The sequence below is a fragment of the Typopeltis vanoorti genome, chromosome 10 (assembly GCF_054136105.1).
Source record: "Typopeltis vanoorti isolate ZY-2024b chromosome 10, IOZ_Tvanoo_1.0, whole genome shotgun sequence".
In the NCBI taxonomy this organism is placed as follows: Eukaryota; Metazoa; Arthropoda; class Arachnida; order Uropygi; family Thelyphonidae; genus Typopeltis; species Typopeltis vanoorti.
The window spans coordinates 39,685,380-39,699,181 of record NC_143558.1 but is presented as its reverse complement, the minus strand read 5'-3'; the positions used below and the strand labels follow the sequence as shown (position 1 = coordinate 39,699,181).

Genomic DNA, 13,802 nt, shown 5'->3' with positions numbered 1-13,802 from the left:
CAGTTTAATTCCTTTTATTTTTGTGCACAGAGTTGATCGTGTCAGAAAACTAAATCTTTTACGGAATACTTGCAGAGTCTTCTGGTAACTTTCATGACACTAAATCAGCAGAAGCAAGATAACAGATACGATCTAAGCCACCTAACAAAGGATATTTTTTTTTTTTTTAGCGTGGATTTCGGAGTTAGTTGCTCTTCACTGCTCGCAAGTTGGGTTTCTTTCAGGATTTCTTCCGGTAGAAATGCAGTTTTTTATGTGCCCAACTTTCTGAACTCGATCGCAGACACACATGTAATATATAGGATTAGGAACAATATTCTGTCGTATTCTTGTTGCCTTCATCCCACGTGTCATCACTGAAAAATGCACTCAGTCGGCCGTAATGTTGCAAGGAAGAGATCGAGAAGCCTAATCCTTTTCCGAAACGTTACGTTAAGGCTAAAGCGGGTACCGCTTACTCTCTAATTGTTTTACGAAGATTGATATAAACCATTGGGGGGGGGGAGGTTTGAAAGAAATAAAGTGTGAATGCTTTAATAGAAAATGACCCGGTCTAGGAAGTAAATATGGTATTTCGAAAAGACAGAACGTGCAATCCTAGAATAATCATCCATAATATAAAATCAAATATTGTAGACTCCGTAACAGCATAAAGCAATAATACAGGGTGTCTACATTGGACCGCCCTAATTTGGACGCGTTACTCCTACTTAAGTGTATGGACAATGGTATCGAAATTGTACAAATGAGAAGGAACACTCGCCAAGTTTTTGTAAAAAAAAAAAAATAAATAAAATAAAATTCTGCATGAAACTTGTAGCGTCTCTGGAAGGTTTGAACAACCCAAACCTTACATAGTTCCGCATTTCGATTATTTATCGTTCTTTGAAACTAGATAACTCCAATTTGAACACCTTGTATAGTGCGAGTAGGTCGCGTTCACTTGGAAGCGATAACAAAATGTCGATGTCAGTGGATAACTTGCACTGGGTACATAATTCGTTATAATTTTGGTTTCCTATATGACGTTTGTGAACGTCTGTGATTACTTTAACAACATTTTGGTTCTGTGTCGTGCCACACAACGAAGAAATATTATTCTGCCTTTTTATTATCCCTATATTGTATGGCGAACGCTAAATATCAATCGTTTTATAAACTACGTATTTTTGTCAGAGCATTAAGTACCTAATTCGATATCTGATCGCATTGTATCGCCCTGTAAAAAATATGTTTTTCATTACAGAAAACAAATCATACCGTTTTTGTTTTCTAATCTGTTGACTAATCTGTGAAGTCAGCTGTTCTCTCTATTCGAGTAATTTAATCGTGAGGACATTTCACACGCAAGCATAGGTTTGCTTATCCAAAATACCCAAACTTAAAATATTGATGAAAACCAGAATATAATTTCTGGACAAATATAACAAACTGAAAGTGAGTGTTATCTCCGCTAAACACACAAACTAGTCGAAGAGCATACTCGACTGACACAACAGAACCGTGCATGCCAACATAGAGATTTTGACGGAAATTGCATTCTTCCATTCAGAGGAGGGATGAAAGTGCACCGGAAAACAAGACGACTATTACGTTAGTCTGCAGCAAAAGCATTCTACTCGAATATACATGCTTTATACTTATTTGGTATAAGACGTTTAAAGGGACCACTGAAGTGATCGAAGCTGTCACAGTGATGAACCTGTTTAGGAAAAAGATTCAGCTTATTATTATTATTATTGGAGCGGAAATGCTACATCTTGAAGTGTGCCCAAACTTTTGGTTCGAATGGTACTGTATTTTTAATTGCTTTAGATATGGAATGAAATGTCTGTAAGTGTTCTTTTTTGGATGCGTGTTTCTTTTGTACTTAATGTCGATTTCTTTTAATATGTGTTGAATTTGGTTAATATTTCTTAACAATAATAATCCATGCAAGTTTAAGTATATAGAAGGATTGATATTAGCATAAAAACTCAGATTATTTTTATTAATATGCCCCGATCTGGGTAATTGTTTCTCTAGGTTCGGAAGCCATGATTTAATTTATGTATAAAGTAATATGGATGAAATAATATAATTATTAATTTGATTTTAATATCTGACTTTTTCTCCCTTTTTTTTTTTATGAAATTTCATAATTCTGGAACTTTTTTGATGAAATTTCATAATTCTGGAACTTTTACACAAAAACGTTTTTTTTATTTTTTTTTATTTTAACAAATTAAGATTAACGGCATTATATATTGAATTACACATTTCGTTTATTAGAGTTTATCATTGTGTAATAAGCAGTGGCGGCTCGTGGTTGAAATCGTGGGGGGGGGGGGGGGAGGTGCTGCAGCTTTCGAAATATACATACATACTGTAAATACAATGCGTGTTTGGATAAAATATCAAAATTATGGTAAAAATTAAAAAAAAATTAAACATGAAAAATTATTGTTTATTATCGATTCAAAATTACTTAAAAATTGATGCAATAATTGTCAATAACCCCAATTATGTTCTAAAATGAAAACTATAACAAATTTTGTCTTTAATTGTCCAAATATTTAAAGAAAGGGAGTAAACACGATAAGCACTACAAACACTCTTCTACTGGCGCAAACTGCATATAAACGACAGTGGAACTGCGCGACGGACAGTGCCGCATTACGCTAATAGCTCGCATCTCACTATGACGTGCATATGCTTGCGCGCGTAGTAATATGACACTGTGGTAAACACAGTGTCACCTGCTGCTACCGTCCTTCGCCCTTCTAGGTGCTACAAGATGGATTTTTATTATTTTTTATACAAAATAAGAGAATTGTATAGGATTCTTGATCATAAAATTAAATATTACAAGAAAATATAAATAAATTAATAAATATATTTATATATCGAGAAAAATTGGGGGTGCTGCAGTTCGTCAGTGGCCATGCACGAGTCTCCCCTGGTAATAAGCTATTCCGATGTCACCCGATTTTTACTAACTTTCTCACATTCTTCATAGTAATATTTCTGTGTGAGAATTACTGCTGTTTGTACTATTTCTTGTCAAAAGTTATTTTATTATTTTATTTTATTTTTAATCGAATCGCATTTTCTTTTGTTTATTCAACCTTTCGCAAATTATTTAAATTTATCAAATAATTCGAATTTAGTAAATATTCTAAAGCAGGAATTAGCAACTAGACTAAATAGATCATTAAAATAACCATGAAACTACATTTAATGAATGAAATCATTTTACTGGCATAAATATATCGAGATGCAAAGATACCGAGTATTGTTTTGCACAAAACTTTTATCTAAATATCGACACCTTAGGACTGATAGGTTTTCTTTCTGTAAAAGTGCTGTGTGTAATTTAATTTATTCTTTAGTTGTTTTAATTTATAATCCGGTTCTGATAAAATTTGAAATAAATTCCATTTTAAGTGTAATATTATTATTATCCTAATTGACACACAGGGCAAAACAAGATATCATATAAACAAAAATTTGACTAGTGATACAGAACAATTCACATTCTACCCAAGAATCTAAGAATGGTCCGTCAGGTTAGCGTTGCAAAATATGGACTGTTCCAAGTAATGCTGCTTTTTGTAGGTCATATGGGGTCACTTCGTTGATGTTTAATTGCTGTAAATAGTTGGATAACTTCTTTGAAGTTGCACCAAGTGCACCGATAACTATTGGGATGACTTTGGTGTGTTTAAGCTACAGTCGGCCAACTTCGATTGTCAGATCTCGATATTTAGTAATTTTTTCCAATTCTTTGTTGTTAATGTTGTTATCACTGGGTACTACGATATCAATAATCCAAACCTGTCGATATTCGATAATTGTGATGTCAGGTCTATTGTGTTCCAAATTATTATTATTATTATAACGTGAAATTTCTAAGCAGTCTCAGGAAACTCATCGCGAGAGGTCACTCAACACTCGATATTTAATTCCAGCTGCGCTATGGAGGCACTTAAAAAAGTATTCACGTAGAAATCCCAAACTTGATTAAACGGTTGCTCAGCATCCTTTTAATGCAAACTTTTTTTTACTGAACCTACTTCTATTCTTCCTCTTTTATTCCGTCCACCTCTGTCCTTTGGAACGGCCTTCATCGTGAAATATTCCCAAAGAACTACCACATACAACTCTTAAGAAAATAATCAATAAACTTCTACCCCAGTCTTCATCTACAACGCACAAACGGCACTAATGTACTTATAGGTCCCTCGACCTCTCATGTATAGGGTAAATAAAAAAAAAAAAAAAAAAACTTAATCCTCCAATCCACATACTACGCTACTACCCACCATTTTCGTAGTGCGTCATCGAGCGTCAGTTAATAAATACGACTAATTGCGATTAAACACGATTAATTGTCTATTGATCGCGTGTTCACTGGCCGATTTGCCTGTACACAGGATGAAAAACCAGACTTTCCGGTAAAACTGAGTTTTTCGTATGAAATCGGATAACTCGCCTTCAATTGAAAAAGTTCGTATAAAATTCTTCTCGTTTTGACTAGAATTGAATTCGTGTCTTTTCATCGAAGGCGGCAACGTCCTTCCAGCTGCGCTATGGACGAACTTAAAAAGTATTCACTTAAAAAACCAAACCCAAACTTGATCAAAGCGACAATATGTAGATAACTCAGTTACTTACGAGTCATCTAGAGTTATTGATTAATTCATTCGCAAAGCGATATTATTCATTACTTAAAATTACGCAGTTGTATTTACTTCTAATACGTCAGTATTGAGAGTTCTTGATGTATCAATTGACATTTTTGATAATTGATGAAGTAATAATAAAGTTGGTTAACTTTAATTAACCAACAAAATTTAATTAACTGATATATTTATTTAAATTTATTAATTGGTAAATAAATTATCACTTAATTTACAATTTATATAAATTTTCACCAGTTTAACCCCTAAATCTATCTGTTATGTAATTCATCTGATATATTTCTATCAATTTATAATGGGCAAAAAACAGAATTTATTTATTTATTACGAGACACCTCCAGGGAGTCCGAAAACTCATCGATGGAGGGCCCTACTCAACAACTCTCTATCTCCATATTCATTCATTCAATGAATTCAATTCACCAACTATTCACTCAATTCGTTTGCATAATATGACATCGTGGTTAGTTAAGGTGGCTTATTTTTGCTAGGTTATCATTATTTATGCTGCCAAATTTTTAGTTTATCTTAGCTAAGTACGTATAGTCGGCCTAGTTGGCCGAGTGGTCAGCGTATCCGCTCTTCAGCCAAAAGGCTGTGGATTCGAATCCCGCCTATGGCATGAGTGGTTGTGATTGTCTTTCATCTTCATACGTTCATTCATACAAATATATACTGTATATATATATATATATATTTGTATGAATGAAAGATACTGGCTGAATATCATGAAGTACGTGTTCTGCAAGCTGTTGTTAACCTTTTCCAAAAATTTTAATTTACGTTTTTGTAGTTGAATTTTTCCGTCCTTCAAGCTACGTTTACTGAAAAGCATGTCAAAATTGTTAATAGAAGATTAAGTTTAACTTAATTAAGTTAAATACATTATTCCAGTTCTTAAATGTTTCAAATTTTGATTCACTTTATAGTAATGAGATGCTTTCTGACAGATATTAGCTCAGGAAATAACCTTGAATTTTATTTCTGTCTTACGCTCATAAAAAAAAAAAAAATCAGCTAACGCCTTTTTATTCCCGTATATACGGGAGTAGGCGAGGCCATTTAGCTCTATCTAACTTTTGGAGACTGAGTGGGCAGTTCAATCTCCACTGGTACCCAATCAGAGACAGATGGCCCAAGGCTATCACTAATTAAGCGGTACGCAGTGAAGAGAGACGGCTCAAATGTGCCGCCATCTCGTGGTCTCTAACCCTAACACAATATATTTAATGTCTGAGATAATGTGGGTTCTACGGTCGATTTTCTTGAGTTTACAGGACGAAAAACCCGAGTTTCCGGGAGGAAAAACCTGCTTGCCCGTGCCAGAGATCGACTAACTCGGGAACCGGTCGAAAAAAGGCTTAGAAAAATTTCCTCTAGTCGCCGACTAGACTCGAAACCAAGACTTCCTTCGTGCGGCCTAGCGCGGTGGTGTGCAAACGCCACATCCACTGAGCTACACAGGCTCTTTACGCTCATAAATGAGTCAATATAAACGTTCAGTTGAAAACACCTGGGTTTGAATCCCGTCTAGGAAGCGAAGTACACTTATATGGGGGGGTCAGCTGAAAATGAGTTAATCGATCTCATACAGAGTTTGAAACTGAAAGTCAGAGATGAAACCAAATGATTGTTTTAATAGATAATCAGTTCTTCTTGATTATTGATTGATTTATAACTTCTGGATAAGGTGAGGATTGGAGAGGTCATTGATATTTATAAAACTGTTCGCTGTGTTTGCCGGCATTTTTTCATTTCTTAAAATGTAAAATTATTACTAGAAATTAGGAATGTAAACTATAATGAAAGGATGCCTCAATGAAGCTCGACGATTGGAATTTCATTAGTACTAATTTCATCTTATTCCCTCGTACAGCTTGACTAACTACCCCTCAGGGAGTATGAATACAAAAGATTTTCTAACTTATTAGCATGATAGCTACACGCCAGAGCAATATCGACTACATGCGGTGTTTATGTTTGATATCGAAAGATAGTCCGATGGTATTAATGATTTGCATTAGAATACATATCACTTCTTGAGCAGCGCAATCAGTTATTATTATTTCAATGCATCAGTTTACATATGAATGCAAGTCTCTTACCTAAAGCCGGGTATACCTCTACACAATTTTGATGTATAAGCTTCCTACTAACATTATTAGAACTCCCATTGCTTACATTAATTCAAACAGCAGTATTTCCGGAGAAGGGATTTCGTGATAACTTACGGAACTCTACTGGATATTTGAAATCCAGGTATTTTCGTAACAGAATCTATAAACATATAGACGTTCTTCACAGTATTAATATATTTTAAACAATTTGCTGCATTTTATTTTTGCTTCAATATCCGATATGACAGTTAAATAGAGCTGTAAAGATTTCACTAAAATACGATTAAAATTTCGTAACTGGATTAAAAAAAACACAACTTAAAATACGTGATTCTATTTATGGTTTTTATTTATTTATTTATTTTTGAGCAAAAGAAGAACTCAAACATTGATTTTATTACTTAAATGATGATAAATAATCTATCTTTATTTTTAACCATGTTACGCATTTCCCGAGGTAAAAAATTATCATAAAATAACAAAATATGTAAAATACAAACTCTATCCAAATCACCAAACATAAAATTTCGCTACGATGGATGGTACAAGATATTTGTTTATTTATTTATTTTGTTTTTGTAAAGTGAGCTTACATAACCTTCATGTGAACGAGCAACTCAAATCAACATTCATCTTCATTATCATCAACATCATCATTAGTTCTAACAGGTCCTTAAGTGACCACGACCTTCCAAATATCCTTGGATTTCTTAATCATAAATCTTGGATAAGGTGATTATCTGTGCTTATCAACGAAACATTTTATTACAATATTAGTATCACTATCTTTTTTTCCCTTTTTTTTTTTTTTTTTCACATGACGATTTGTGAAGTTGTTACCCGACACATAAAGCATCATCTATGATGAACTAAAGAAAAAGAGCTATCACTAACGAATACCAACACCAACTGAGAAGTCACAGGAATCATTTCTTTTTCGATATTTTAACGCAGTTTGAATGTATATATTTGAAAGAAATATCCATTTTCAAAATTATAAATGCGCTAGTGTTTTCTCCTTAATAAAATATAATAACTGGTAACTCTCGTTTTATTTATTTATTTATTTTTTTATTATGACTCAACTCAATTAAGGTTTTCTATCCGTAGTATAGATGCTCTGCTATGATGAATTGTTAATTTTTATTGAGAATTCATTGGATTTTACGCCATATGTTGTAAATTATTTTCTTGCATCTGTCTCATCATATAAACTGGCCTATTTCTCAATTCATTTTAAACCTCAAATATTTGTGTTTCAGATTCTGTGTTCGTTACACAGTTTTCAGTAATGGCTCTGCTAATAAATATTATTCTAACAAATCTTAAACGCGTTGTATTATTATTATTATTATTATTATTATTATTCCTGATACCTCCAAGGAGTCCGAAGACTCATCGCGGGAGGACATCTTCAACTGTCCCTACACCTTACCTCTACTACGAATCAACGCCATCTACCGCCCACCTCCAACACCACCACAACTAGTAATTTTTGTCTGTAAATTGCGTGTGTTCTGAAGGGCCGATTTGTATGTATGCGGGATGAAAAACCCGAGTTTCCGGGAGAAAAAACCCTGTATTTTATCGCTATACTTTAGTAAACGATATTTTGAACGTTATTAACCTTCCGCAACAGGTACAAATGTTGAAATGCTAATACAAAAGACGTCATTGAACATCCCTTAGTATTCCCTCTTCCTAATTAAAGTCTATCCACTAAAATTCAATGAAATTATACGACTAAATCTCTTATCTCCAGTGTCATGTTAAAACTTCACTGATATGTTTAAATCTCTTCCGTTAGGTCACCACATTTGTCAACGTCTTCCTTATCCTCGTGTATCCCACATTCTTTGCATGGGACTTTGACATCAATAATGCCATTTTAGACGAGGTTGCCATGGCAACCGCGTTTATTTCGTGACAGCTGCGTTAAACGCAAGTCTCTCTTGATACTCGAGTTAACATAAATTTATACGTTCATGTTTACTACGGTGTAAAACAATGAAACCACAACATAAGAAAAAAAGTAACAGAAGAGAAAGAAAAAAAAAAATAGGGCTACAAACACCGATCCGTTTTCTGTAGCACGCCACCTATGCGTTGCTTTTCTAATGGTAGTAGTCATTACGGCAGAGGATTTCCACTTTACTGGTGCTTACCGCGTGCAGCGACGGAGAATCTTCCGTATCGGTCTGTGTGTTCATCTAAGGAATGCGCACGTGCGAAATTGTAGTAGGGGGAAGAGAAGGGGATAAAAACTTTATAAAAGTGTCTCCTCTTTAACAAGTTCGCTAAGGACGTTGTCATAGAGTAGTGAAGGCTATTATTATTATTATTTTTTTTTTTTTGTAAACACGCCACTTCCTCGTTGGGAGATAATGAAAAGGATGGAGGCGTACGAGATTCTGGTAGTGCCATGGTTAATTTTGCTTCCCTATGAGTGTTATTGTGAACGTACTCAAACCAACATCCACAGCGAAACCATTACTTATGGGACATATCACGAACAAGAAATCCCTTGTTCCCACTGCTCTACAAAGTCTTCCGAGTTTTCGAGGTTCGAACCCAGGTCTTGTACCACCTTCAGTATTTTTATGTTCCCTTTGATTGAAGTACGAGAATACGGAGAGGTGCGTTTGCCAAACCCGGATTTCCACTTGGTTAATATGAGCGTGTTTGTGTCTTGTGCAAAACATCGAGGGACCGTCTTGTTTGATTTAGCAGTGAATTCCTTGTCCCCTAAACAATTGGAGAGTTTGAGGACTTTCATCGATTTCGATCCGAATGTACGTTCCAATAAGACGGACGTGTTTCCCAATAACACTTTAGAGGAGTATTTGGGTTTTGCCTCCGATAATAATACGTGCGTGGAACATATTAGGAAAGTGACCCCGTGCGACGGCTGGATGGTGTTGACAACGATGAACGACATCGGCGCGTGGCACATAACAGGTGATATTCTCCTTGTGGATCTGACAGTGTCAAGCTTGATCGTCTCCGACCAGCACATCCAAAAAGAAATGGTGTCAAGTGCTGTAGTGCTGATTAATTACTGGATGGAAGGTAAGAAGTTTGTTTAATGTTGGGAGTTTGGGTTTGGCATATTGACATTGAAATATATTTATTACCTCATGCGTCTGACTGTTATTAGTTCTTTTATTCTAATAATTAGGGTCGTAAGTCTTTTTTTTTTTTTTTTTAATTCAAACAAGTCACTTCTACCATAATATTTTAAGGGGAAGTTTTCAAATTTGTAATATTAAAAGAAGAGTCTAAATAGCTGTCACTGTATTCAGCTGAACACTAACAGTTGATTTTTAAATTATATGTTATACTTTGTTTTTTTCGGAACTTTTTTTTGATCCCATCAAGGTTAAATCAAAACACGAATATCACAGGGCTTCAAATTTCCGTTTCTTGCCATCTCTCATGCACAAAAACTTGTGTTTTAAAAAATTTCCATATAAACTTATTCCTATCTCGTGACTGACTATTGTGCCTGATACGCGAAGGGGAGATAGGCTTATTACTATGTTTGTAACTTTCGCATGGAATGATATTTATACTCTGTGCTTGGGTTCCTTTATTTATAGTCCCAATATTTTTGCATCTAAGATTTTTAAAATATATTAAAATACAATGTTTTCAGTTTAAAAATGAGTTTAGTGCATCATTCTATCCCCACGATCTCGACGTCAGTGTGTGCCATTTTCCCGAACCACTCTCCCAAAGTTCACATAACTTTTACATGACCCTCCTCATCAAAACTTCTGTTGCTTTCGAGCTCAGATAAATGAAAATCTCGCGAAGAAGAAAGTCGCTAATTAATCCAATTACTTGTTTCCTTATTGATGATTACTGTCTTTAATGATGAAGAAAGAAAGATTGTAGCAAATGGACGTTCGTTCATTACCGAAACATCGGGATTGCTAATGCAATTTACGTTAAGCAGACCGTTGATTTAGGTGAGCTCGACGTGTCTTTTGATTGCAACTTATCCATTGGGATTTTTTTTTTCTTTTCAACTAGAAGTTTTCCTACTCAAAAATTCATTTACTTTGAATTCTTAAAAAATCTTTCCTCGAATTTCCTCTTTTAAATGAAAGAATTCCGAGTTTCTTATGAAAACTAGGTATATAACAAATTTTGTTTAGTATAATTATTAAAATCATTCCGTTATTATTACTTGTATGTCATTAAATACGAGAGTAAAAATAAATGTAGTGATAAGTGTCGTAGTTCAATGTCGACGCGATGAACTGCAACTGGGCAGTAGTTGTATGTGCCCGTCATATGTGTAACAACCTTTCTCACTGCAAGTGTATCGTGCAGTTGATTTTGATAGCGAGTTACTTCAGGCTGTAAATGGAATCTTCCAGTTACCACGTGTTGTAAGAAAATATTATCCAAGAAGACAATGTCGTCATTCAGACGACCTTACGTTGCATAATATAAGATATTAGATCCCTACAGATGAAACCGACGAGTAAATTGATGATGTTTTTGTTGTCTATTCTGGATGTGATATTAACGGCTTTACGTGCTTACGGTTTGCTACTGACGAGACTTTGCCTCCAATATATTAGGCAGACAGACAGCAGCGATCCAAACCACCATCTAACCATGTCTTGTTCTTGGAAAACATATTTAAAAAATGTTCTTCAAGAAAGTTTAGTGGCGAAACATGCCTGCATTCTCTAGAGGCTTCCTTTATCTAGAGGGGATCGTATTAACCTGAGGAAAAAAAAAATTATCCCCACCATAGAATTTTGGTGTAAGTTTCCGATATCTTACGTGTCGTCTATTTCGTTATTGACTACGCGATTTCATTTCATTTCACGGAAGCATGTCAGAACAATGTAATTAGTTACTTGCATCTAGTAGACGAGGCAATAAAAGAACATAATTGTTCACTAACGATATCTCGATGTCTTTCGGAAGATTGTGGGTTACATATTCGGCATGCTTGCCTTGAGATGATTATCTTGCGAAGAGTCTGTTGTCATGCCAAAATAAAAGCCCTAACATGCTTCTCAGTGAAACTGTTTTTATATATGAAAATAAAAGGAAGCACCGAAAAATAGTGCCTACGGACGCCATAACCGGAATCTAGTTTAAGCTAATGTAAAGAATATAGCAATAAACACGATTATTTAAAATACAACGGAGGTGTCGGAAATTATTGACTTATTCATGTGGTTACGGTTGTACCTCTATACATGAATAAATTAATTTACAATCAGAGAATTTTAGTCGTTTTATGCCTGATTTTTTTGCATAAATCATCACAGGAATGGTTGTTAAATTATCGCACATGAATGTGCTAGTTTGACAACGTACCATGTGATGATGGGCAATCCCATATGTGGGCAAGTAGTCAAGAGGAAACACGGAACATGTTGATGTTTTCCTTCAACAGTTGATGATATAGCTCTTAGATATACTTATGTGAGAAAACCTCAGAGGATAAATGAAAGAGTAACACGAAAAGTTTGTTGTTTTGGCAAGTTTGAAGACTGAATATGAATCTTGATCAATAACTACTCGTATAATATAGTGCAAAGAGGAAATTTTTCATCTTTGACCACCGAAAGGGGGAAAAGGAATAGAAGTGAGTTTTAGACATTGCAGTTCTCGGAGGAAACGATCTTACTATTTGCATATTTGGAATTCAGAAAGCAGTAAAGAAGTCGTTAAATGGTGAGGGTTATCAGAATTTGAAGAGTGATAAAGACAGCAAATGAATGCAGTAAAATGTGGTAAGGCAATTTTTAAGCATAACAGATTAAAAATAAAGAAGAACACTCTAGTTTTGCCATTTTCCATTTTGGATTATGAGATCTAATGAATTTTCCGTTACGGAAGGCGTCATGAAGTATTGCCTGCATATATGAAGGAAGGTAATAGCAATTGCTCCCAATTCAGAAATGGCAAGGCGGGTTTAGACTTCTCTAAGTGGCTGAACACAATGTTTGTGTTAAGATGATTGTAGATGAACTGCACATGGGAGAGAGTTTTTTGTAATTTTAATGCTTTTTCTAATGTTTGCTGTTGTCTTGGATCAGTGGTGTCATTATTTGAGATGGCTTTCCTTCTTGGGGAGGCGAAGAGTGGAGCATACAGTACTTGGGGTGGAAGACCCGACAACACCCCGTCGCCTGTCTGGCAGTTGATCCATTGTGCGTAGTGTTTGTTGCCTTATGTTGTTCAGTCCCGTGTAATAAGAGAGGATTCGAGTTCCTACGGTGTGTATACCATGCACTTGTAGGATGTTAGTAGTTCTGTATACCAAGTTTGTTTATGTTAATTAAAGTCGTTGCATTTTTCAGAAAAAAATAAAAATGACTATGTAGAAATTTATTTTTATTTTATTTTTTTTTAAAATGTGAAGGAAATGAATGTGTATTAGCGGGCTTTATCGTACTGGGAAAGCTTATTATATTCAGCAAGTGCTAATCAAAATAAAAGTAGTCATCTGGCGTTAACGAAAAGATGCAAACTAGTACTTCGGATGAAAGAACTCTAAAATTTCTTAGCGTGCCGCTCCAGTTATTATTATTATTTTATTTATTTTTGCTTTACATACCAGATGTAAGGGATTGGTACTAGAACCCTCCCTCCAGAACTCGACTAGTAAAGTAGTTACCCTGTTGTGCGCCGGTAGCCAAATATCCCATATTTGCAGTGTATATAGTTGCGTAGTGTAAATGTGGTATTCAAGTTTTACTGAGATTTTCTTATCTGTAGCTTAAGATTCATGGGAGAATTCTGGTCATGATACCGGGATTTTTCCCCCGAAAAACTCTGGATTTAAACCTCGCAAAACATGCATATTAGCCAGAGAACACACACTAACAAATACTGGCTTTATAGTGTCAGTTGCTTTGATCATAATTACAATCTAGTTCCAAAAATATAATAAGAGATAACCAATTCCCGCTTTTGAATTATCATCATGTTTTGTTAATTGTCATCTCTTCATTTCTCGATTTGGTGT

General features: G+C 34.9%; 1 protein-coding gene across 1 annotated transcript in view; it reads left to right on the top strand.

Annotated features, from left to right (window-relative positions):
- The first annotated feature begins 1,656 nt into the window (after positions 1-1,656).
- LOC150102353 (leukocyte tyrosine kinase receptor-like) overlaps positions 1,657-13,802 on the top strand; it is a 535,474-nt gene continuing 523,328 nt past the window's right edge. The window contains exon 1 of the mRNA XM_090398770.1: positions 1,657-1,791. The gene's annotated coding sequence lies outside the window, so the exon portion shown is untranslated. The remainder of the gene's footprint in view (positions 1,792-13,802) is intronic.